The 24,865-nt window shown below is 41.7% G+C and overlaps 1 protein-coding gene and 1 pseudogene across 2 annotated transcripts in view; both read left to right on the top strand.

Annotated features, from left to right (window-relative positions):
- AGBL1 (AGBL carboxypeptidase 1) overlaps positions 1-24,865 on the top strand; it is a 916,524-nt gene that overhangs the window by 415,022 nt on the left and 476,637 nt on the right. The window lies entirely within an intron of this gene.
- On the top strand, positions 14,799-19,213 carry LOC147349736 (inositol polyphosphate 1-phosphatase pseudogene; annotated as a pseudogene). Its single transcript, XR_015150101.1, has one exon. The product of XR_015150101.1 is annotated as an inositol polyphosphate 1-phosphatase pseudogene (transcript).

Raw genomic sequence — 24,865 nt, 5'->3', positions numbered from 1 at the left:
TTAAGGAGTTGTCGCATTATTAAATGGATGTCAGTTTTATCTGATTGGTTTTATAAAACAGAGTCTATCTGAAATGCTTTCAAGTTCAGGCTTTAGAACCTTTGTTGTTGTGTTGGCTGAGGTAGTATGGCCAACATTTGAACATCTCAAAAAAACATCCCTGCACTCTGGAGATTGATATATTTATTAGCTATTCTTTACTGATTTAATGAATCAGTAAAGGATATACATATATTTGTATATTCATATACACTTATATATTCATATGAGAGAGAGAAGGACAGAACAGAGCATGTTATAAACTAGTGCTATATACTGAAGCCGAAGCTTCAATACTTTGGCCACATGATGGAAAGAACTGACACGTTGGAAGAGATCCTGATGATGGGAAAAATTGAAAGCAAAAAGAGAAGAGGGTGGCAGAGGATGAGATGGTTAGATAGCATCACCAGCTCAATGAATATGAATTTTTTTCCATGTTTTGATGTGTATTTTTATTTCCCTGCAATTTTCACTTATCAAGAACAAGTAACAGGAAAAGTTGTCTGAACTAGTGCATAAACAAACATTCTGAAACATCACTGCTGCTGCTGCTGCTGCTAAGTCGCTTCAGTCGTGTCCGACTCTGTGCGACCCCATAGACGGCAGCCCACCAGGCTCCCGCATCCCTGGGATTCTCCAGGCAAGAACACTGGAGTGGGTTGCCATTTCCTTCTCCAATGCATGAAAGTGAAAAGTGAAAGTGAAGTCGCTCAGTCGTGTCCAACTCTTAGCGACCCCATGGACTGCAGCCCACCAGGCTCCTCCATTCATGGGATTTTCCAGGCAAGAGTCCTGGAGTGGGTGCCATCGCCTTCTCCAGGAACATCACTACACATATCTAATATTGATGAATATGAATTTGAGCAAACTCTGAGATATTGAAGGACAGGGAAGCCTAGAGTATTGCAGTCCATGGGGTCAGAGTGAGTCAGACACGACTGAGCTACTGAACAAGTTAGCACACTAAATGGACAGAGTCCCTTTCATCCTGGAACCTAGAAAAAAATTACTCCCCCCCCACCCCCAGAAAGATGTGCAAAGGGACAGAATGAAAAGTCTCTCTATTTTTCATTATATATTTTTACTTAAATAAATATACTTTGCTATTTTTTTTCCATTATGAAATTAACTTCTGGGACTTCCCTGATGTTCCAGTAGTTAGGACTCCTTGCTTCCACTGGAGGAGGTGTGGGTTTGATTCCTGGTTAGGGAACTTGGATCACACACACCATGCTGTGAGGCCAAAAACAAAGAAAAGCAATAATTTCTTCCTTAAAGGCTAAAAACCAGAGCAATCATTTGATTTGTTAGATATGCAACAAACTTTGATCTTTTGTGGATGTACATGGAGAGCTTTTTATTTGCAATGGGGCTATCCTTGGCACATGAAGTTTTTTTGACTCCATCAGGTGAAGAGGAGGCTTACTCAACAGGTTCGTGGCCATTTCCTTACTTAAGAGGCCTTCCCAGGTGGTGCACTTGTAGGGAATCCACCTGCTAATGCAGGAGATGCAGGAGACGTGAATTCGAGCCCTGGGTTGGGAAGATCCTCTGGAGAAGGAAACAACAATCCATTCAGTATTCTTCCCTGGAAAATTACATGGACAGAAGAGCCTGGTGGTTACAGTCCCTGGGGTCACCAACAGTTGGACATGACTGCTCATGCACGTATGCCTTACTTAAGATCCTCTGGGAGTAATTCCAATAGCTGACATCTTTGTTTTCTGAAGAGGACAGTGCACCCAAGGCATACTCAACATAAAAGGGATCATTATAAAGATCTGTCTTAGCTCATTCAGGAGAATTGTGGAATCAGGAATGTATGATTAGGGTATCATGTCTAAGGGAAAGCATCTCTACTATGCTTCAAACTTCATATCTTAAAGAAAGAGTTGAAACCAGTTTTTTTTTTTAATTTAAATTTGTTTATTTTAATTGGAGGCTAATTACGTTACCATATTGTATTGGTTTTGCCATACATCAACATGAATCCACCACGGGTGTACACGTGTTCCCCATCCTGAACCCTCCTCCCACCTCCCTCCCGTACCATCCCTCTGGGTCATCCCAGTGCACCAACCCCAAGCATCCTGTATCCTACATCGAACCTGGACTGGCTATTTGTTTCACATATGATATTATACATGCTTCAATGCCGTTCTCCCCAATCATCCCACCCTCTCCCTCTCCCACAGAGTCCAAAAGACTATTCTATACATCTGTGTCTCTTTTGCTGTCTCTCATACAGGGTAATCGTTACCATCTTTCTAAATTCCATATATATGCGTTAGTATACTGTATTGGTGTTTTTCTTTCTGGCTTACTTCACTCTGTATAATCGGCTCCAGTTTCAACCACCTCATTAGAACTGATTCAAATGTATTCTTTTCAATGGCTGAGTAATACTGCATTGTGTATATGGACCAAGACCAGTTTTGAAACTAAACAAGATTAGAAGTCTTTTGGGGACCGCTTGCAGGATACATCTGCCTGGTAGTCATATTGTCCAGAATTATGCAGGATTATTGGCTTAAAGGGTGTCAAAGGAGTATATAAATCATCATCTTTCATTCAGTTCAAAATAAAAATTTGTTTTCTGCCAGTAGAGTAGAAAATGGGTGTTAGAAACACACACCACACTCATCTGGTCTCCTGACTCCTCCGAGATTTTCTGAGCCTGAGATGAGTAGGAATCTCAGACTCTTCCATGTGAGACCCTTGGTCTCTGTCCGTTTGCGGTGCCTTCAGTGCCCTGAGAGGTCTGCTGTGAAGGGAGAACTAATGGAATCAACGTGGAAAGAGTGATCGGTGAAGAGTAGAAAAATAGTGCCGCTGTTCTTGTTGGAAAGCAGGTCGACTGCCTCCTTCTTACCACTTTAAAACGTGAGTTCAGGACTTCCCTGGTGGTCCAGTGGTTAAGAGTCTGTGCTTCTATTGCAGGGGGTGCAGGTTTGATTCCTGGTCAGGGAGAATCCCAGGGACGGGGGAGCCTGGTGGGCTGCCATCTATGGGGTCTCACAGAGTTGGACACGACTGAAGTGACTTAGCAGCAGCAGCAGCAGCAGGGAACTAAGATCCCACATGCCACAGGGTGCAGCCAAAAAAAAAAAAGAGAGAGAGAGAGAGAACCACCCCACCCCCCCCCGCCCTGCAAAAACAAACAAACAAAAAGAGTTAAATCAACCCAACAAGAAGGCTCAGCAGCCTGGCTGAAACCAGGTCAGGTAAACTACTGCAACTAGATACCAACTTGAAGAAACATGAAGATCACGTCAGTTTTCTCTAACATTTAAAGGATGGATTTCTTTTTTAAAAGAAAGTAAAACTTCAAGAAGAAGATGACAAAATAAAAATAATTATAATTACCTTTATATATACGTTGCTCAGTTGTGTCTGACTCTTTGTGACCCCTTGGAGTGTAGCCCACCAGGCTCCTCTGTCCATGGGAATCTCTAGGCAAGAATACTGGGATGGGTTGCCATTCTCTTCTCTAGGGATATAATATCCCATATTATTCTTTATGCTAATAAGCTGCACTTATTTGCCAGGCGATGCACTATTCATTTGCATTGGTGTTCTATTTCCCCCAGTAATTTTACGTGAGCCACAGTCTCATTGTCTCTTTTAAGAAATGAAAACATTGAAGCAGAAAGAGGTTGAAGAGTACACCTAAGGGCATGCTAGAACTACATTCCTGTTATAGATTGATTATCCTGGGTTGCAGACTGTAGGGGAGTTTTTAGGTTGATAGCAGATATCATATGTAGGGTAGGTATTACAAGGAAAGTGAAGTTGATGAGAAAATAGATGGGAAATTAGACATCTTGGGGTACCTTTGAGCACTGTTCAGCCAAAATCTGTATGAATTATTTATATGTTACAGAATTAGTTAACCATGAGCTTATAACTTTTTTCCTCCTTGCCTTAAAAGTTTAATAAAGCTTTCTGAGTCTTATTTATTTATTTTGGCATGTAGCTTTACCTTCTTACATGCATGTGTGTTCAATCCCTCAGTCAGGTCTGACTCTTTGCTAGCCCACCAGGCTCCATGGGATTATCTAGGCAAGAAAACTGGAGTGAGTTGCCATTTCCTCCTCCAGGGGATCTTCTCCAAGCAGGGATCGAACCTGCATCAGCAATCAAATCCTTTACTACTGAGCCACCTGGAAAGCTCTAGCTTTACCTTCTTAGCCTACCTACATACAATAATCTTGTGAGTATAATAGGACCCTCTGATAGTACCTGCTTTGGGGAGGTGTTCTGAAGAAGATCAGATCTATTGCTACTATTTTCCCAGAAGGTTCACATTTTTGGAACTTGCTGCCAATTCAGCAAGATGACTAGAAATTGCATTTCTTCTGATTTTCCTCTGGTCTCATTTCATCTTGACTAGGGTGTATGTGCTCAAAAACATGAAGGAAACAGAAGCCATAGTCAGTACCTGTGTTCATTTGACTCTAAGATCTACTCTCTTTGGTGTTAGTTTGCCTGAAAGTAAGTAGCAAGGAAATCTTCATTCACTATCCTTATATCAAACATTGAAAGTACATTTCTCAATTCTCGTTCTTATACCTAATTGGGGTGAGAATAAAGATGTGGGGATTTAAAATTGAGATCCTATGAAATTTTGCGCCAATTTAAGCCTTGATTCTAGTATATAATTTTGTTTGCTTCCTTAAGAAAGCAATCCTTATGTTGGAATCAGCTTACCTAGCTATATTACCTGGTGACTTGCTACATGTTTAAAATCCTAGAAGATTTCAAAATGAGGAAAGAATTTAGAATCAAAGTTTGAACATAAATTGATGACAAAAGATTCCTGCTTCTGAATAAGGTAGAGGAAAGAACTCAGTAGGTGGACTATTTTTTGTGTGTCAGATCAACTCAGAAATCAGGCCAGATCAACTCAGAAACAGAGGATGCTTACTGGGCACTGGGTTCAGCTTGGTGTCCTTGTCTCGGGTGTCAGATGCAGCTGCTTAGACATAAGTTGACAAGTTGTGTATTAAGAACTATAAATGGGTGCTCATTGAACATAGAGCTTCCCAGGTATCTTCCTTGGAGACTAGGATCCAGAAAGTCTGAGACGTCATTTGGGAACTACCATGTTTAACAAATATCCTGGGTCTTCCCTGGTGGTCCAGTGATTAAGTATCCACCTTGCAATGCAGGGGATACAGGTTTGATCTCTGGTCGGAAAAGTAAGATCCCACATGCTGCTGAGCAACTAAACCCAACCACCGTAACTCCTGAGCCCTTGTGCCACAACTAGAGTCCATGAGCTGCAATGGAGGATCTTGGAAAGTGCCATGTGCCACAACTACGACCTGATACAGCCAAATAGATGAAAAAAATTTTTAACGAATCCTAGCAGATTCTTACTATTAGAGAAGTTTGAGAGATTCTGTGGAGAGAGGGAATTTGTAGGCTGTCAGAATTAATTGGACTACCTTTAGTTTTTCCTTGCTACTTCCCCCAGATTCCCTGGTTCCTTACTATTAGTTCTGCATCATTGACTCTTTAGCTCAGCTCTGCCTTCACTGGACCCAATGTTGTAGGTATTCAACAACAGGGAACAATGGCAGAAGCAAGGGAATGCAAAATGGAATGCAGCTTTTCTGGTAGCAGCATTGAAAGCCAGTGACCTAAAGGAAGGTTTCCCAGGCGGCTCAGTGGTAACAAATCTGCCTGCTAATGCAGGAGATGCAGGAGACACAAGTTCGATCCCTGGGTCAGGAAGATCCCCTGGAAGAGGAAATGGCAATCCACTCCAGCATTCTTGCCTGGAAAATCCCATGGACAGAGAAACCACGGAGAGTGGGCTTATAGTACAATTCAGTTCAGTCACTCAGTTGTGTCCGACTCTTTGTGACCCTATGGACCACAGCATGCCAGGCCTCCCTGTCCATTGCCAACTCCCAGAGTCTACTCAAACTCACCTCCATTGACTCAGTGATGCCATCCAACCATCTCATCATCTGTCGTCCCCTTCTCCTTCTGTCTTCAATCTTTCCCAGCATCAGGGTCTTTTCAAATGAGTCAGCTCTTTGCATCAGATGGCCCAAGTATTGGAGTTTCAGCTTCAACATCAGTCCTTCCAATGAACACTCAGGATTGATCTCCTTGCAGTCCAAGGGACTCTCAAGAGTCTTTTCCAACACCACAGTTCAAAAGCATCCATTCTTTGGTGCTCAGCTTTCTTTATAGTCCAACTCTCACATCCATCCATGACTACCAGAAAAACCAAAAGCCTTGACTAGACGGACCTTTGTTGGCAAAATAATGTCTCTGCTTATAGTCCATGGGGTCACAAAGAGTCTGAAATGACTGAGTGACTGAGCACCCCTTCACTGGGCTCCTAGCATCTCCTGGAGCCCACCATCCTGTCTCTTACATCATAGCCCTTTGCTATTTCTCCTACTAACCCTGAGCTTTATCTCTGTCATTATGACCCGTGTGAGAAATTTGGTCGTTTAGTGTCCAAACAAACCATTTTCTGCCTCAAAGGTTAAAAGATGTTATGATCTTATTTTCTCATTTGCTGGTTTTTGGATAATTATTCTAGGTATATGCATTCTAGGCCAGAGGACCTCAATCTTACATGGAGTTCCCTAGAGAATTTTACAGATCACACCCCTCCTCTTTTTAAAGGCTCTGGGAACCTTTAATGTGTCCCGAGTAGAAACCCACTGCCCTAGGAAGACTTGTGACCCCTCCACTGGCCCACAGGGTAGTGGAACTGGGTTTTTAATAAACTTCACTTTCATGGTAGGAGCTTCTAAAGGAACCAACCACAGTAGCATCTTGCTCAAACTCTCTTTTCATCTTTTTTTTTTTTTAATTCATTTATTTTAATTGGAGGCTAATTACTTTACAATATTGTAGTGGTTTTTGCCATACAATGACATAAGTCATCCATGGGTGTACATGTGTTCCCCATCCTGAACCCCCCTCCCACCTCCCTCCCCATCCCATCCCTCAGGGTCATCCCAGTGCACCAGCCCTGAGCACCCTGTCTCATGCATCAAACATGTTTCAATGCTATTCTCTCAAATCATCCCACCATCGCCTTCTCCCACAGAGTCTCTCTTTTCTTTTTTAAAAAAACATCTATTTATTTGGCTGCAGCAGATCGTAGTTGTGGCATGTGGGATCCTTAGTTGCAGCATGGGGGATCTAGTTCCCTGACCAGGAGTTGAACTGTGGGCACCCTGTGTTGAGAATGCAGTCTTGGCCACCGGGCCACCAGGTAAGCCCCCCAAACTCTCTTTTCTAGAAGAGAAGAATGTGCAGTGAACTCCGTTTGTGCCTAGCCACATTCCTCCCCCAAGCCCCATCCGAGAAGGACTTGTTACAGCATTTGGTGTTTACGTAGTACTTGTCTCCCTGGAGCAGACGTACCATGCACATTTGTTTTAAGATCTCATTAATTCTCACAGATTTTTTTACTTAGGATTTCACAGGAGTATCACACCAATATATAAATGTTGAAACATTATTTCAAATATATATGTATGTGCCATATGATTTTTTAACTTAATATTTACATCACATAACCATTCATGCATACATGTTTGTCTCTATGTATATAGAAGCATAAACTATATATGACATATATTAAACACACACCCCCCCACTGCCAGTGTGCTTATATTTATCAACAGTGCTTTTCAAAGCCTTCTTTTAATCTTTAGTGCCCTATTTTTTTCTTTCCCTTTCCCTTTGCAGGAGTTTTCATCTCTCTTTATTACTGAAATCCCCTGGTGACACTTCTGGGTAGCTCACTCACGGTGATTGCTTATTTCTCATATGCTCCTGGTGGCAAAGTTGTCGCATAGTGATCAAAAGATTGCAGCATCCATTGCTTGAAATCTCGCATCCAGTCCCTCCCTGCTTTATTCAGTCCATACAAAGTCTTTCCTGTCTGGGATTCCTTTTTTTTTGGGGGGGAAAACTTTTTATTCTATATTAGTATAGCCAATTAACCTTGCTGTGATCATTTCAGGTGCCCAGCAGAGTGACTCCGCCATACAGATACATGTATCCATTCTCCCCCAAACTCCCCTCCCATCCAGGCTTTCACATAACACTGAGCAGAGTTCCCTGTGCTAGACAGTAAGTCCTTGTTGGTTATCCATTTAAAATATATTGATAGCAGTATGTGCATGTCCATGGGCTGCCCAGCTGGCTCAGATGGTAAAGAATTTGCCTGCAGTGCAGGAGATGTGGGTTTGATCCCTAGGTTGGGAAGATCCTTAGAGAAGGGAATGGCTACTTCTCCTCGGTATTCTTGTGTGGAGAATTGCGTGGACAGAGGAGCCTGGAGTCACTACAGTCCATGGCGTCACAGAGTCAGACATGACTGAAGCAACTAACACTTTACTTCACACATGTCCATCCTGAACTCCCTAACTATCCCTCCCCACCCCATTCTTCCCCTCAGCAACCATTAGTTTGTTCTCTAAGTCTGTGAGTCTATTTCTGTTTTGTAAGTTCATTTGTATCATTTCCTTTTAGATTCTGCTTGTAAGCGATGTCATACAGTATTTCTCTTTCTCTGTGTGACTTACTTCACTCAGTATGAAAATCTTTAGGCCCATCCATGTTGCTGCAAAAGGCATTGCTTCATTCGTTTTCATGAATGAGTGATATTCCACTGTATATATGTACAGCATGTTCTTTATGCATTCCTCTGTCGGGGGACACTTAGGTTGCTTCCAAGTCTTGGCTATTGTAAACAGGGCTGCAATGAACAATGGGGTGCATGTGTCCTTTCAGATAATGTTATGCCCAGGAGTGGGATTCCTTTTCTTTAGTCAATTGCCTGCAAAACCTGAGCTGCTCTACTAGTTGAAAAATAGATATTGGTAAACCTCATTGCCAGTTTCTATTTCAAAAGACAGTGCCACATAAGAGTTGAGAATACAGAATATAACAAGGGGTCAGACTGATTTGGGTTCAACTCCTACCACTTTCTAAGTGTATGGTCATCCTGAGCCCCTTCTGCTGGGTAGCTATGAGGCTGAGTTCAGATTGCCATGCATTGTGTGGAGTGCAGTGTGCCTGATGCGTGATAGGTGATCAATAGATGTTGACATTCTTATTATCATCATTGATTCTGCCAAGGCTTCAAGTTTCAGATCAAATTTTTCCTCTTTTTTAAGATCGTCTTTGACTGCACAGGGAAACTTCTTGACTTGTCTCCTTGTTGTATCATTTTCACTTGTGTATGCCCCATTTATGAATATTCCTTTTTTTTTTTTTTTGATAGCATTTCTCTTCCCGCCTAGACTGTAAACTCGTGAGGGTAAGGATGTGACTTAAATCATTGTATCTCTACAGCCAGACACACAAGTGTATCATGAGCATATGGGGACAGGCAGGGAAATTGCTACCTACAAATACTTTGATTAAAAACTGCTTGTGAATTTCTTCACTGGCTGTGTGGGAAGAAAGCACTAGACAAGGCATTCAAGGCCTTGGTCACCTTCTAACTAGTCCTCAATTGGACATTTACATGAACCTTGCTATATCTGGCTTTTTGAATGGAAGTCTAGAAACTCTGTTCATTGCAAAGATTTTGACAAGCTAAAGCTCAAACTGCTGATTTCCTCTAGATGATAAGGAACACATTAAGCAGAGGGTGCAGTTTCTCAAATTCCATTGGTAGAATCTGCACTCCAGTCATGTGGCTTCTCTGCTTCAGTTCAGGTTAATTTCAAGGGCAGGCCACTTGTCCCCAGAGGGACTTGAAACCTTGTATGGACGTCACTGTAGGTTTGCCTGTTTTCTTTCCTCTGCTAAGGAGACAATCATTTCATGTGCTGGTGAAAAGTTTTAAACCATCTCATTATCAGTCTTTGCAAGCCCTTTAATGGCACAGCTTCCATTGTGATTGGGTCTGAATTGGGCTGAAACTCTCATCAGTAAGACTCCTGTTCTTATTTCTTCTAAATGGCAGATTCTTGTTTATGGCCATTCCTGTCACCACCAAGGAATCGTGAGCAGGGTTATTAGCTAATATTTAGCTAACATTTCAGTGATTCCTTGGAAATTCCTTAGCTAATATTTCAGTGATTAGGGTTATTAAAAGAGTGTTATGTTCAATGGATGTGAGAGGGACATGGCAGAATTAAGAGAGATGAATGATCAATCTTGACACTGAATGGGAACAGAATTTTTTGTTTCCCCTCTGTGAATGCAATTTGCCTAAATGAAGCAGGGAAGGTCAAGTGGATTTTGATTGATATTTTAAAATCCTGTTTCCAATCTTTGATGAGGTCATTGGGTTACAGTGATGGTGGCTTCTCTGCATAAACTTTGCATCTTCAGGGCATCCTGTTGCTTCTATTTTAATAAGTAGAATATGGAGAGAATTGAGGAGCATTTGAAGAGTAATATAATGTCTTGAGAGCTTCCTAGGTGGTGCTAGTGGTAAAGAAACCACCTGCCAATGCAGTAGATGTAAGAGACACAGGTTCAATCCCTGGGTCAGGAAGATCCCCTGAAGGACGGCATGGTAATCCACTCCAGTATTCTTGCCTGGAGAATCGTATCATGGACAGAGGAGCCTGGTGGGCTACAGTCCATAGGGTCACAAAGAGTCAGACATGACTGAAGCAACTTAGCATGCATATATTGTGTTGAATGGTGATGCCCCCAAAAGAGATGTGTGTATGTCTTAACCTTCAGAACTTGTGAATATTTAGAGATTGGTCTTTGTGGATATAAGTAAGAATCTGGAAGTGAGATCATATTGGATTATGATCTCAAAGAGAGCCAGGAGTTACCAGAAGCTGGAAGAGGCAAGGAGGGCTTTTACCCCAGAATCTCTGGAAGGAACACAGCTCTGCCCACCTCAGTTTTGGCATCATGGCATCCAGAATGGCAAGAGAATAAACCTCTGTTGTTAAGTAACTGAGTTCGTAATTTTTAATGACAGCCCCAGGAGATGAATACAGTTGACTAGGATTTATGTCAGTGTTTGTGTTCAGTTGCTCAGTTGTGTCTGACTCTGAAGCCTCATGGACTGTAACCCACCAGGCTCCTCTGCCCACAGAATTCCCCAGGCAAGAATACTAGAGTGGGTTGCCACTTCCTACTCCAGGGGATTCTTCCCAACCCAGGGATCGAACCTGCATCTCTTAAGTCTCTTGTACTGGTAGGCAGGTTCTTTACCACCAGCTTTACCTGAGAAGCTTAGGATTTATATCAGGGAGGCAGATTAAAAGACCTAGTCAAGGTGTAAGTTATCTTACTGCTTATTAGGTTGTATGGCATTGGACAAAGATATTCTCCAATATCTGATTGGTTGGTTCACTGATAGATTCATTTATTCATCATCATGTATTTAGTACTCTTTTCAGTAAATACATTCTGACTTTCTTTTGTGCTCCAACCACTGTGGTAGACATTTTGATGACTAGATGTATTTCCAAACATTAAAAAAATTACACTTAATGAAAAGAGACAGTTTTATATCTGTAAAGTTATCTGCACAGTTATCTGTAATAACTGTAATACAGTTATTACAGTATGTGTTTGTTAAATTTTCTTTATCTGATTATAAATATTCTAATGGGAGAAAATGCTAATTGGAGAACATTTAGAAAATATAGATGGGCAAAAATAATAAAAGTAACCCATTATTTCAACACCAAGGGATTAATCATAGTTAATATTTTAATAGATTTACTTACACCCATTATATGAATGTGTGCGTGCTAAGTCACTTAGGGAGTGTCTGACTCTTTGTGACCCTGTGGACAGTAGCCCACCAGGCTCCTCTGTCCATGCTGTTCTCCAGGAAGAATACTGAAGTGGGTTACCATGCCCTCCTTCAGGGGATCTTCCTGACCCAGGGATTGAACCCGTCTTTTATTCCTGCATTGGCAGGTGGGTTCTTTACCACTGGAAGCAAATATATATAATATTGAATTTTATAATACTGTGATATATATATTTGCTTCCTTGCCTTTTTTAAAAAAATAAAAGAACATGTATATAATTTGTGTTAGTGTTTCCTTTCCTCATGCCAAAACTGTTCTTCTGAGACATCATTTTTAATGACTCAATAGTAAATACTTTGTCACAAAGATGGAAAATAATTTATTTGCTATTGTCGGAATTTCGGTTATATCCATGAATGCTATTGTTGTCAATCTTTGCTCATATCATTGATTATTACCTAAGGAATAACTCCCATAATGGAACTGCTAGGTCAAGCCTCTTCACATTTTTCTCTCTTGTACTAAGTTGCACCAAATTGTGCTTAGAGACACGTCCCAACTTGCACTTTTACATGAAGTTTGTGACAGTGCCCACGTCCTGAGCATCTGTTCTGAAAGTCATAAGGAAGGTTGTGTGTTGCCAACATTCAAAGTTGCTTTCCTCTTTGAGCGTTTATGTCAGACTTCAGGTTGGTGGTCCTCATTATCAGGCTAATGTATATTTAAAAAGAAAAATCTCATCAAGAGAACTTGCTGCAGAAACGATTACTTAAATTCTGTTAAACAGTCATTAAGCACCTATGATAAGCATGAGACTTTTGTTATGTCTGGTACTGTGCAAAGATAAATGAGATGTGATTCATTGAAAGAACACATAGTTTATAGCGGGATAAAACCTGTGCATACCTGTGAAGACATATGTGGCCTATGAATATATGACAAGGAAGAGGCAGTATATACACTCTTATGGACTCAAGCGAAAGGGGTGATGGAGTCAAATTTTCTTGGAAGATATGACATGGAGATGAGCCACCAAAGCAAGGCAGGATTTTAAAAGATGGAGATTATAAGGCCAGAAGAACAGCATGAACAAAAGTTTTAAAAGGCTAGAGTACATCAAGGCTGTATATTGTCACCCTGCTTATTTAACTTATATGCAGAGTACACCATGAGAAACGCTGGGCTGGAAGAAGCACAAGCTGGAATCAAGATTGCTGAGAGAAATATCAATACCCTCAGATATGCAGATGACACCACCCTTATGGCAGAAAGAGAAGAGGAACTAAAAAGCCTCCTGATGAAAGTGAAAGAGGAGAGTGAAAAAGTTGGCTTAAAGCTCAACATTCAGAAAACGAAGATCATGGCATCTGGTCCCATCACTTCATGGCAAATAGATGGGGAAACAGTGGACACAGTGTCAGACTATTTTTCTGGGCTCCCAAATCACTGCAGATGGTGATTGCAGCCATGAAATTAAAAGACGCTTACTCCTTGGAAGAAAAGTTATCACCAACCTAGATAGCATATTCAAAATCAGAGACTTTACTTTGCCAACAAAGGTCCGTCTAGTCAAGGCTATGGTTTTTCCAGTGGTCATGTATGGATGTGAGAGTTGGACTGTGAAGAAAGCTGAGTGCCGAAGAATTGACGCTTTTGAACTGTGGTGTCAGAGAAGACTCTTGAGAGTCCCTTGGACTGCAAGGAGATCTAACCTGTCTATTCTGAAGGAGATCAGCCCTGGAATTTCTTTGGAAGGAATGATGCTAAAGCTGAAACTCCAGTACTTTGGCCACCTCATGCGAAGAGTTGACTTATTGGAAAAGGCCCTGATGCTGGGAGGGATTGGGGGCAGGAGGAGAAGGGGACGACAGAGATTGAGATGGCTGGATGGCATCACTGACTCGATGGCTGTGAGTCTGAGTGAACTCTGGGAGTTGGTGATGGACAGGGAGGCCTGGCGTGCTGTGATTCATGGGATCGCAAAGAGTCAGACAGGACTGAGTGGCTGAATTGAACTGAACTGAACTGAGGAATATTTAAGGAATGGTAAGTAGTCCAGCCTAGTTGGAGCCTAGAAAGAATGTGAAAGACTTTGACCAACATTGAAACCAATTTCGAAAACTTATTCTATCGGCAAAATTACTGTCTGGGTATTCTTGTTTGTTTTTTCCCCTGCCTTTAATAGTCCTGAAGACTGTTTCAATGGATAGGATTTATCAGTCCAAAGGGAGGGATATTATGAAATATGAAGAGGAAGAAAGACGAGTATGATTTTTTTTTTAATTGAAATGAAATGGACATAACAGCTGAAAGACAAAGGAAGAAAGAAAAAGCCATTCTCCTATCTTGGTCCTTTGACGCATTTAGAAAACTTTTTGATGGTTTTGTGGCAATAACCATAATCATCATTATCAAGTGCTTACTATGTGGTTGACACATTTTTAGCCATTAACTGAATGTTTATAGCAAGTGAGGCAGATATTTTAAACCACATTTATGTGTAAGAAAGCCAAAGTCTTGTAAGGTCATGTGCCTAGTCCAAGATCACACCATCTGTAAATTACAGCACTGGGAATAAAACATCCATCGTTTCCAGATCCTATGGTCTGAGTATTGCCCTACACTGTATGTGTAGGCCTCCATGGGCAGGATTTCTTGGTTCTCCTCTTAACTCATATCTCTGCATCCCCGGGGATGGAGAACTTGGGTTATCATATGCAATGAATGTCCAGTGGATTATCTGTTTTCATATTATTTTCTCTAGATCCTGTCAAACCACATCAAAACCACAGATCTTATGATGGGGTTACATTCTGATAAACCCATCTTAGTTGAAAGTATTGTTTAGTCAAAAATGGACTTGCGGTTCACAGAGGAAAGGGCATCTGCAAGCTGAGGAGAGAGGCTTCAGGAGAAAACAACCCTGCTAACACATTGGTATTGGACTTTCAGTCTCCAGAACTTTGACAGTCCATAGGGTGGGTGCTGGTTCCACCAGCTGCTGCAACTAAAAAACCAGGTTCAGAAATGTCAGATATCCTCTGGGAGCTGCTCTGAGTTTCTGAGAGAGCTGCCAACATTGCCTGGGTGTGCAGGCAGCAGGAAGCCCTCTTTCAGCTGCTGATTGAAGAAAAGAAAGAGGCAGAAAAGAACAAGATTTGCAGTTGTTTTCTAAACCCTGGCTGATGTACTGGTACAGGAAGTTATCAAACAGAATATGGAGAACAAGTTTCCAGGCTTGGGGAAAAATTTTTTTGGAAAAGAATCCGATTAATTTGCTAATGATTTGGGGAAAAAGATTATCATGAGACTGTGTCCATCAGAGAAAGAACCAGTAGATCTTCTCAGCAAAGTCCTTAATGGTAACAATCTGAGGCCTTCGCCGAGATTGTATACCAGAAGATTGTCTTCAGTGACCCAGCTTTGGATTCAATAGAGATCAACATTCCTCAAGACATCTTGGGAATCTGGGTGGATCCTATAGATTCAACTTATCAGTATATAAAAGGTTCTGCTGGCATTAAACCCAACCAAGGAATCTTCCCCAGGGACTTCAGTGTGTCACTATTTTAGTTGATGTCTATGACATATAGACAGGGGTGCCTCTCATGGGAGTCATCAACCAACCTTTTGTATCACAAGACCTAAACACCCTCAGGTGGAAAGGACAGTGTACTGGGGCCTTTCTTACATGGGGACCAACATCCATTCCCTCTGCTTCCCATCTCTACAAGCAGCAGCAGTGAAAGGCAGAGCCAAATGACCCAAACCCCAGCTCTGAATACTCCCTCCTGTTCTCAGTTCTCATTCGTACCAGTGAAAAGGAGACCATCAAGGGTGAGCACTGCCACGTGTGTGTGGCAAGTGCATCTCCAGGCAGCTGGGGCTGGTTACAAGAACCTCTATGTGTTCTTCAGCCCTGTTGATTTTTACATCTTCTCAGAAGATACCACGTCCAGGTGGTACTCTTGTGCTGCCCATGCCATCTTCGGGGCCATGGGTGTGGGGATGGTGGACTTAAAAGAATGCCTGGAAAGGAACACTGACGTGGGGCTTGACTTGCCACAGCTGGTGTATCACGTGGGAAGTGAAGAGGCTGCTGGAGTGGATCAGTGGGCCAACAAGGGAGGACTCATCACGTACAGATCAAAGCAGCAGCTGGAGACATTCCTGAGCCTCCTCCTCCAGCACCTGGCCCCTATGGATACACATACATAGATGTGTTCCGTCCTCATGGGCTCCACAACCCAACTGTGAACCTGATTTCCATATCTCTGTCTTTTGAAGACAGCTTTGTCCTATTGACAGTCAACATTCATCTTCCTCTTTTGGGAAGCATTTTTCCATTATGTGTTCACAACACTAATGTTAATAAATGAATGATATTCATGCAGCAAAAAAAAAAAAAAAAAGGACTTAACACCCCTGAGTTACTGAACATCATAGCTTAGCATAGCCTAACCTGCAAAGTGCTCAGAACACTTACATTAGCATACATTTGGGCAAAATCATTTAACACGAAGACTATTTTACAATAAAGTATTGGGTATCTCATGTAATTAATTGGATACTGTACAACTGTACTGGTTGTATGGGTGCAGCATGCTTGTAAGTGTATCAGTTGTTTATCCTCATGATCACCTGGTTGACTGGGGGCTGTAGCTCATTACCACTGGCCAGCCTCTTGGGAGAGCATCATACTGCAAGAAAAGATCACATTTTGAAATTTGAAGTGCCTTTCCTACTGAATGTATATTGCTTTCATACCATCATAAAGTCAAAATATCATAAGCTGAATTATCATTAAATTGGGGACTGCTTGTAGATGGAAATTCAGTGGCCATCTGGTTCCGTGCCCACTCTACTGAAATTCCCATTATCTCAGGTATTTTCTGCTTCAAAACTTTGCTGCATGACACTGGAATGACATTTAATGTAGTTGAGAAGTGGAATGAAAGATGTAAAGTCACGTTTACTTCTAGAGAGATTAAACATTGAATAGAAAAAGTAATGTTTGGATGTTGCTAGAGATAATGGCACCCCACTCCAGTACTCTTGCCTGGAAAATCCCATGGACAGAGGAGCCTGGTAGGCTGCAGTCCATGGGGTTGCTAGGAGTCGGATACGACTGAGCGACTTCATTTTCACTTTTCACTTTCATGCATTGGAGAAGGAAATGGCAACCCACTCCAATGTTCTTGCCTGGAGAATCCCAGGGACGGGGGAGCCTGGTGGGCTGCCGTCTATGGGGTCACACAGAGTCAGACACGACTGAGTGACTTAGCAGTAGCAGCAGAGATGTTCTTGCCTGGAGAATCCCAGGGACGGGGGAGCCTGGTGGGCTGCCGTCTATGGGATCGCACAGAGTCAGACATGACTGAACCGACTTAGCAGCAGCAGCAGCAGCAGCGGAGATACGTCCTAGAGTCTTCTCTGTTGACTTCAGTCTTACCTGCCTTTCATAGTACAGAAACTCCCATGCTAACAAGAAAGAAGAGATGTCTTCCTGACCCATAACTGTGATGAGTTAACCTACTTTGGTAATATATTTATAATCTTTTTGAGCTCCTTGGAGGAAAGATGAAATATGAATATAAAATAATAACAGAACTAACCTTCAAGCACTTCCTGAATGCCCAGGTGTGGTTTGAAGCTTAATGAATTTGTGTTAGTAAAATATTCTGAGATCTCAGTTGAGGGGAACTTGAGAACACAAGTGGTTATTTATTATTATTATTATCAACTCCTGCCCAGAGTCACGGAGATTGATGATCCCTGCCATGTTTTATCCCCAGGAGTATGGTTGCAGGTATCAGTCTGGGGCACAATAAATGTTTAATCCCTTAGAAGGATTTAAAAAAAATATTATTATCCATAATATATTCTGAATGAACTACTTCTTCCCCTTGCTATTTCATCTGGTGATTCTTGGTATTTATAGTGGAAACAAACTACACTAAAATCCAGGCTGGACCCTTTGTGTTTTGTATCGGGTAGCAGCACAAAGAAACTCCATGGATTTTTACTAGCTCTGTAATATGAGAAGAGCGAAAAGGGCAAAAGAGTTTTATCTAAGGAATATTTTTTTGTACCTTGTGTCATATGGACCACCTCTTGCCACCCAGGACATTTGTTCTAGGTCTATTATCCAGTCCACCTTGACCAGATTTTTTTTTTTTTAAATCAGTGATCTGGTCTTGACCACTCCACAAAGCTTCAAAGCAGCCAAGCCAAAATTTGTTTCCTCAGTTTCATGCTTGCCCTAAGGAGGCACAGGGGGAGAAGTTGGTGGCTGACTAATTCTGCCTCAATCACTGTCTATTGTCACTGACCGAGAAGCACAATGGAAAGATTTGGGCAGATGGAATGGTTCCAGTGCATTTCCAAAGTGATTACAGCAAAGTTTCATTGGTTTTCCAGATACAAACATTTAGCTGTTAAAATAAACAAACTTCTGCATCCCTACAATTATCGCTTACCCCTGCAGATGCAGCTTAAATGAATCCCAGCTCATCTCGAATGCTGTGATGATGTCTCCAAATGAAGCTTCTTGCTATTTTAGCCAGGGGAGGAGCAACAGGCATTCAGCTGAACGTTCTTGTGACAACGTCCTCCTTGCTTTCCGGTAGAAGTTTGAAGGACATTTCCAATCAGGTTAACGAAGACCTGCTGATTCAGGGCTGAAATGGGTTTGTTTACATCTTTTTACTTACCAACACATGGAAAGCCAGTCTCCTTTATCTGCCAGCCAATCACAGCCTGCCTCTGTAACATCTGGCTTGAGCATCTGCCAGGAGAGGAAGCACTCTTCCTGTCCCCTTCAGCAAGTAGCAAGGGTATGTAATTGAGAACCTGTAATTGCAAGAATGCATAGACTTTGGCAGAAATCATGAAGGTGAGGAGAGGAGATGGAACTGCAGGAGGAGCCTCTGTGTAACTTCCAAGGGAGCCCGAGGTGGAAAGAACCACACAGGGGAGAGTCGTGATTCATTTTAATCTGTGCATCTCTACAAAAGTTATTGTTAATGTGTATCCAACGATGCCTGTGCCATATTCTTTTTTTATATTAGCATTTTTAAAATTCATCTTTAATTGGAGGATAATTGTTTTACAATATTATGTTGGTCTCTACCATGTATCACCATGAATCATCCATAGGTATACGTATGTCCTCTCCCTCTTGAAACTTCCTCCTACCTCATCCCATCCATCTAGGTTGTCACAGAGCACCGGATTTGAGCCCCTTGCATCATAACAGCAAATTCCCACTGGTTATCTATTTTACATATGGTAATGTATATATTTGCATGCTATTCTCTCAATTGTCCCACTCTCCCCTTCCCCCACTGTGTCCACAAGTCTGTTCCCTACGTCTACATCTCCATTGAGATTGTTGTTCAATCGCCAAGTCGTGTCCAACTCTTTGTGACCCCATGGACTGCCACGCACCAGGCTTCCCTATCTCTCACCATCTCCCAGAGTTTGCCCAAGTTCATGTCCATTGCATCGGTGATGCCATCCAACCGTCTCAACCTCTGTCGCCCTCTTCTCCTTCTGCCTTCAGTCTTTCCCAGCATCAGGATCTTTTCCAGGGAGTTGACTGTTTGCATCAGGTGGCCAAAGTATTGGAGCTTCAGCTTCGTTCCTTCCATTGAGTATTAAGGGTTGATTTCCTTTAAGATTGACTGGTATGATCTCCTTGCTGTCCAAAGGGCTCTCAGGAGTCTTCTCCAGCACCACAGTTCAAAATTATCAATTCTTCAGTGCTCTTCCTTCTTTATGGTCCAGCTCTCACAATCATATTTGACTACTGGGAAGACCATAGTCTTGACTATACAGACTTTTGTCAGCAAAGTGATGACTTTGCTTTTTAACACACTAAGTTTGTCATAGCTTTCCTGCCAAGAAGCAATCGTCTTCTGATTTCATGGCTGCAGTCACCATCCACAGTGATTTTAGAGCACAAGAAGAGGAAATCTGTCACTGCTTCCACATTTCCCCTTCTATTTGCATGAAATAATGGGGCCGGATGCCATGATCTTAGTTTTTCTTAATATTTAGTTTTAAGCTGGCTTCACTGAGTTATGCAAGCCCCTTTGCCATGACAAGGCAGTGATCCATGAAGGGGGCATCTCCATTACTGGCCTGCAAGTACATTCAGCAGTACCATCTTTCTAGATTTCACAAATATACATTAATAGAACCACTCTCTGATTAGACAAAAGTTAGGAAATTATATTTTCCCAAATTGAAATTGCAAGGAATCATCCATGGATCTGGGAGGCACTGTTTTGATTCTATGACTAAGTGTCCTCTGAGTCCAGATTTATTCTTAAGGAGGCGTGTGGCAAGTTAGGATGGAAACTGATTTGCTTCTGCATTTCTGGGGAAGCTGCCTCCCCATGGCGTACTGATATGCTATTGCCTGAGTGGGAGACACATTGAAAAAGTAGCCTATTATCAATTTATCCTGTATCTTGTGAAGCACTTCCTAAGCTCTTCTCCCTTCTTTTGGGGTCTATTTCCTACAGACTCTATGACTGTGCTAGTCAGTCAAAAGTACACTATAAAATTGCTCCGAGAACATTTTCAAAGCTTCCCATGAGATCAGATAAGAATCACTGGAGGTAATTGAAAAAGTTTGAGAAGTTTCCTAGGTTGTTCTAATCTGCCTTCCCTTCTCTGCACCCCTACATCTCTTTTAGAACCAGTGTGCCTGTGTGTTTCCTTCTGCTTATGGCTTGTAAGCTCTTGGGCAACAAACGTTGGACCTCAGGGATCTCTGAGAGCTCCTGGCAGAGAGCAGAGCGCAGGTGAGGCCACGTGCAGAGTCACAGGCAAAGCGGGCTGTGCCAAGTACAACAGTCAACGTGTCCTGAGCGAGCTGTTGGCTAATCTATTGGTGATCTTGCCAAACTCTTGATTCAGGATAAGGACAAGAAAACAATCTTATTCTAGAAAACTGAGATTATAGTTTAGCATTTCATGGTACTTTTTAAAAATATTTATTTATTTGGCTGTGCCAGATGTTAGTTGCAGCACGTGTTATCTTTGATCACTGCAACATGTGGGATCTTTAGTTGTGTCTTGCAACTAAATATATTGAACCAGGGTCCCTTGCGTTGGGAGTGCAGTCTTAGCCACTAGACCACCTGGGGAGTCTCATGGTACATTAAAAAACAATTGTTTTTAATTGGAGGATAATTGCTTTACAATGTTGTGTTGGTTACAACGATGTGAATCAGCTATGAGTATCCACATACCCCCTCCCTCCCCTCTATCTCACCCCTATGTCATTCCTGAGCACCAGGCAGGCTCCCCATGTTATACAGCAACTTCCCACCAGCCATCTGTCTTATACATGGTAATGTATGTATGTCAGCGCTGCTCTCTCAATCCGTCCCACCCTCTCCTTCCCTTGCTGTGTCCCCAAGTCCGTTCTGTATGTCCGTATCTCTATTCCTGCTCTGCAAATAGGTTCATAAATTCTGGTTGTATCACCTCTTAGCTGGGTAACTTTGGGCATGTTCTTTAAACCATCTGTGCCTCAGTGTTCTTTCTGAGAATATTGAAAAAAAATTAAGTTATTATCTTCAAGTATAGTTATGAGGATTTAAAGAGGAAAATCCATGGGAATTCCCTGGCAGTCCAGTGGTTAGGACTCTGTGCTTTCTCCATAAAGGTCCCAGGTTTGATCCCTGGTCAGGGACCTAGGATCCCACAAGCCTTGTGATGTGGCAAAACAAAACAAAACAAAAAGCAGCAACAGCAACAAAAGAAGAGAGAGAGAGAGAAATCCATGTAACCTGAATTGTTAGATGAGGATCAATCAGGTATCTGTGTGCCAGGCACTGTAGAGCTGTGATATAAGTATAGAGATAAGATCTAATCTCTACCTGTGTAAAGTGACAAGTCAGGAGTTCTTAACTTGAGGTTCATGGGCCCTCCAGGCTGGGTAATAGAAACCAGTTCTCTAAAAATAGTGCTTGACACATAAGAAGTATTCAATTACTGTTAACTGTTTTTGAATAATTGATACTTAAAAAATATAATTCTTACTCTCTTAATGTTCAAGTGCTAAGAAATCTGATTTTTAAGTTTAAATTTTAATTTTATATCCAAGTACATTTTTTTTCTGCCCATTCTGCTCTGTAAAATTTCCATCACATTTTTAATGGAATCATCTATTTTCCCATAATTTCTATGTAACTTTGTCTTGGTTCTTGCTTCTCTGTTTCATCTCTTCTCTACTGCTTTGTCAAAGATGGTCTGTAATTTGCTATTTTGAGTGAAGATGTTCCCAACTTTCAGGTGCGAACAAAAGCATAAGAGTATGTCTTTGAGTAACCGTCAAGATGATATGGTGCCCTTTCAGTCATCTTCCTGAAGTCACAGATTTTGCTCTTTAATACTTGACGTTCATTTTCATGCAGGATCACACAAGCAATTCACAAATATATGTGTCATTTTTAATAATCTATTACAATGCATGAACAAGAAACATATTAATTTTTTTTTTACACTGCCAGGTCTTAAATAAGTGGTCCTTAATTTCTTTTGGATCTTGGATTTCTTTGAGGGTCTGATGAAATCAATTATATCACCCAAAAAAAACACATATATACCAGCATTTTTATTTATTTATTTATTTTTACATACATCATTGTTTTTTTTTTTAATTTTATTTTATTTTTAAACTTTACATAATTGTATTAGTTTTGCCAAATATCAAAATGAATCCACCACAGGTATACATGTGTTCCCCATCCTGAACCCTCAAATTCTGGTGTCTGTTACCCAACATGGGGGGGTCCATGAAGCTCAAGTTAAGAACTCCTGACATGTCACTTTACTCCAGTAGAGATTAGATCTTGTCTCTATACATCTATCACAGTTCTACAGTGCCTGGCACATAGATACCTGATTGATGCTTATCTATTTGAACTTGACTTCTATGAAGGTGACTTCAAATGTCTGTTTTCAACTAGGGGCTTTATCTTAAGTGCCAGATACATATACCCAACTATCTTTCCTCCTCAACCCAGTTCTCTACCTCAAAATATCTAAAATGTTAATTAGCTTTCTGTGAGCATGTGGATTTGGAGACAAAAATCAATCCATCTAACTCAGCTGAGGGTTTCCCTGCTGGCTCAGCAGTAAAGAATCTGCATGTAATACAGGAGACACGCGTTCAATCCCTGGGTAAGGAAGATCCCCTGGAGAAGGAAATGGCAACTCACTCCAGTATTCTTGCCTGGGAAATCCCATGGGCAGAGGAGCCTGGCAGGCTACAGTCCACGGGGTCACAAAGTCAGACGTGACTGAGCTGCTAAACAACAACGAGAACAAACGCAAGATAGCACTTGCAAAATGCCTTGTCCCATGTGGCCACTGCAGAATATATTCAGCTCTCCTCTTGGTATTAGCCTGTATCCATGAATCTAGGCTGGAAACCTTCGTGTCATTTTTCAGCTCCTTCTCTCCACTACCCTTATTTTAATTAATTATCAGATCTTAGTGTTTTTACCTCTTTAATACCCTTTGTTTCATTTTCAGTCTGGCCTGGTTTAGATTTTCACCATCTCTTGCTTAAATTTTAATACCAGTCTACTAATCAGCTGGGTTCTGGTTTTCCCTTCTGTCTTTCTACCAGAAGTTATTTTCCTTTGATCCGAAAGCACAGATATGAATGCATTACTCCCTTGTTTAATGGTCATCAAGCCCTAGGTTTAGTATAAATATTCATGAGCCCAACTCAGACCTGTTGAAAGAATCTGAATCCCAGAACTCCATATAATTAACAAGGTTCCTAGGTAGTTTTGTAGATCCTCAGATTGGGAAGTGCTGGCCTAACGCAGTGTTTCTCACTTTCCCTGATTCCTCAGTAGCATTTCTTCAAATGTAAATTCCTGGGCTTCCTCCCAAAGGCAGGATTTGGGAGATTTGAGACAGGTCTGGGGGCCTGCACAGTCACTCCTTCCCCAAGTGTCTCTGATGCAGGCGGTCTATGGAACGGTCTCCAACCTTTCTGGCACCAGGGACCAGTTTCATGGTAGACAGCTTTTCCTTGGACCAGGGTAGGGGTGATGGTTTCAGGGTGATTCAAGCACATTACATTTATTTTGCTATTTATATGTATTATTATTACATCAGCTTCACCTCAGATCATCAGACATTAGATCTTGGAGGTTGGGAACTCCTGGTTTATAGAATCACTCTTGAGCAGCCCTGAACAAAAGGTCTAAGCTTTGGAATCACACCTAAAGCTCTTCACAAACCTTGACTTCATTTCCTCCTCCCTGCCATACATTAGACCCTCAGGAAGGCAGAATTGCATAGCAGCTAAGAGGCTGAGGACCAGCCTCACACTTCTCTGGGTTCAAATCTAGGCTTTTCTGTTTACCAGGTTTGTGAGCTAATTAAGGGCTTATCTGTATACACCTTAGCCTCCTCATCTTTAATTTAGAGATAATTACACAATTGCTGTTCAATTGTTCACTGACTCTTTGTGACCCCATGGACTATAGCACTCCAGGCTTTCCTGGTCTTCACTATTTCCCAGAGTTTGCTCAAACTCATGTCCATTGAGCTGGTGATACCATCCAACCATCTCATCCTCTCTCGTCCCCTTCTCCTCCTGCCCTCAATCTTTGCCAGCATCAGGGTCTTTTCCAATGAGTTGGCTTAACATCAGGTGGCCAAACATTGGAGCTTCAGCCTCAGTGTCTGTCCTTCCAATAACTATTCAGGGTTGATTTCCTTTACAATTGATTGGTTTGATCTCCTTGCTGTCCAAGGGATTCTCAAGAGTCTTCTCCAGCACCACAATTCAAAAGTATCAATTCTTCGGCAGTTGCCTACCAGTTTTGTGCCAAATGTTAAATAAAGATAAAATATGCAGTTCTTCATATAATGTAGTGCATATTATACATCCTGCATAAGGACATCTATTATTATTTGCCACTCCTGATCTACACTGTGGATTTGGATGTCTGTCTTCTTTGCTTGGGCTTCCCTGGTGGTACAATGATAAAAAAAAATCTGCCTACCAATGCAAGAGACTTAGTAGACTTGGGTTCCATCCCTGGATGGGG

Source organism: Bos grunniens, chromosome 21, assembly GCF_055505025.1.
Source record: "Bos grunniens cultivar Pamir isolate PY7600 chromosome 21, Bosgru_T2T1.0, whole genome shotgun sequence".
NCBI classification, from domain to species: Eukaryota; Metazoa; Chordata; class Mammalia; order Artiodactyla; family Bovidae; genus Bos; species Bos grunniens.
The sequence above is the reverse complement of the archived record's forward strand: the minus strand, read 5'-3'. Positions and strand labels throughout refer to the sequence as shown.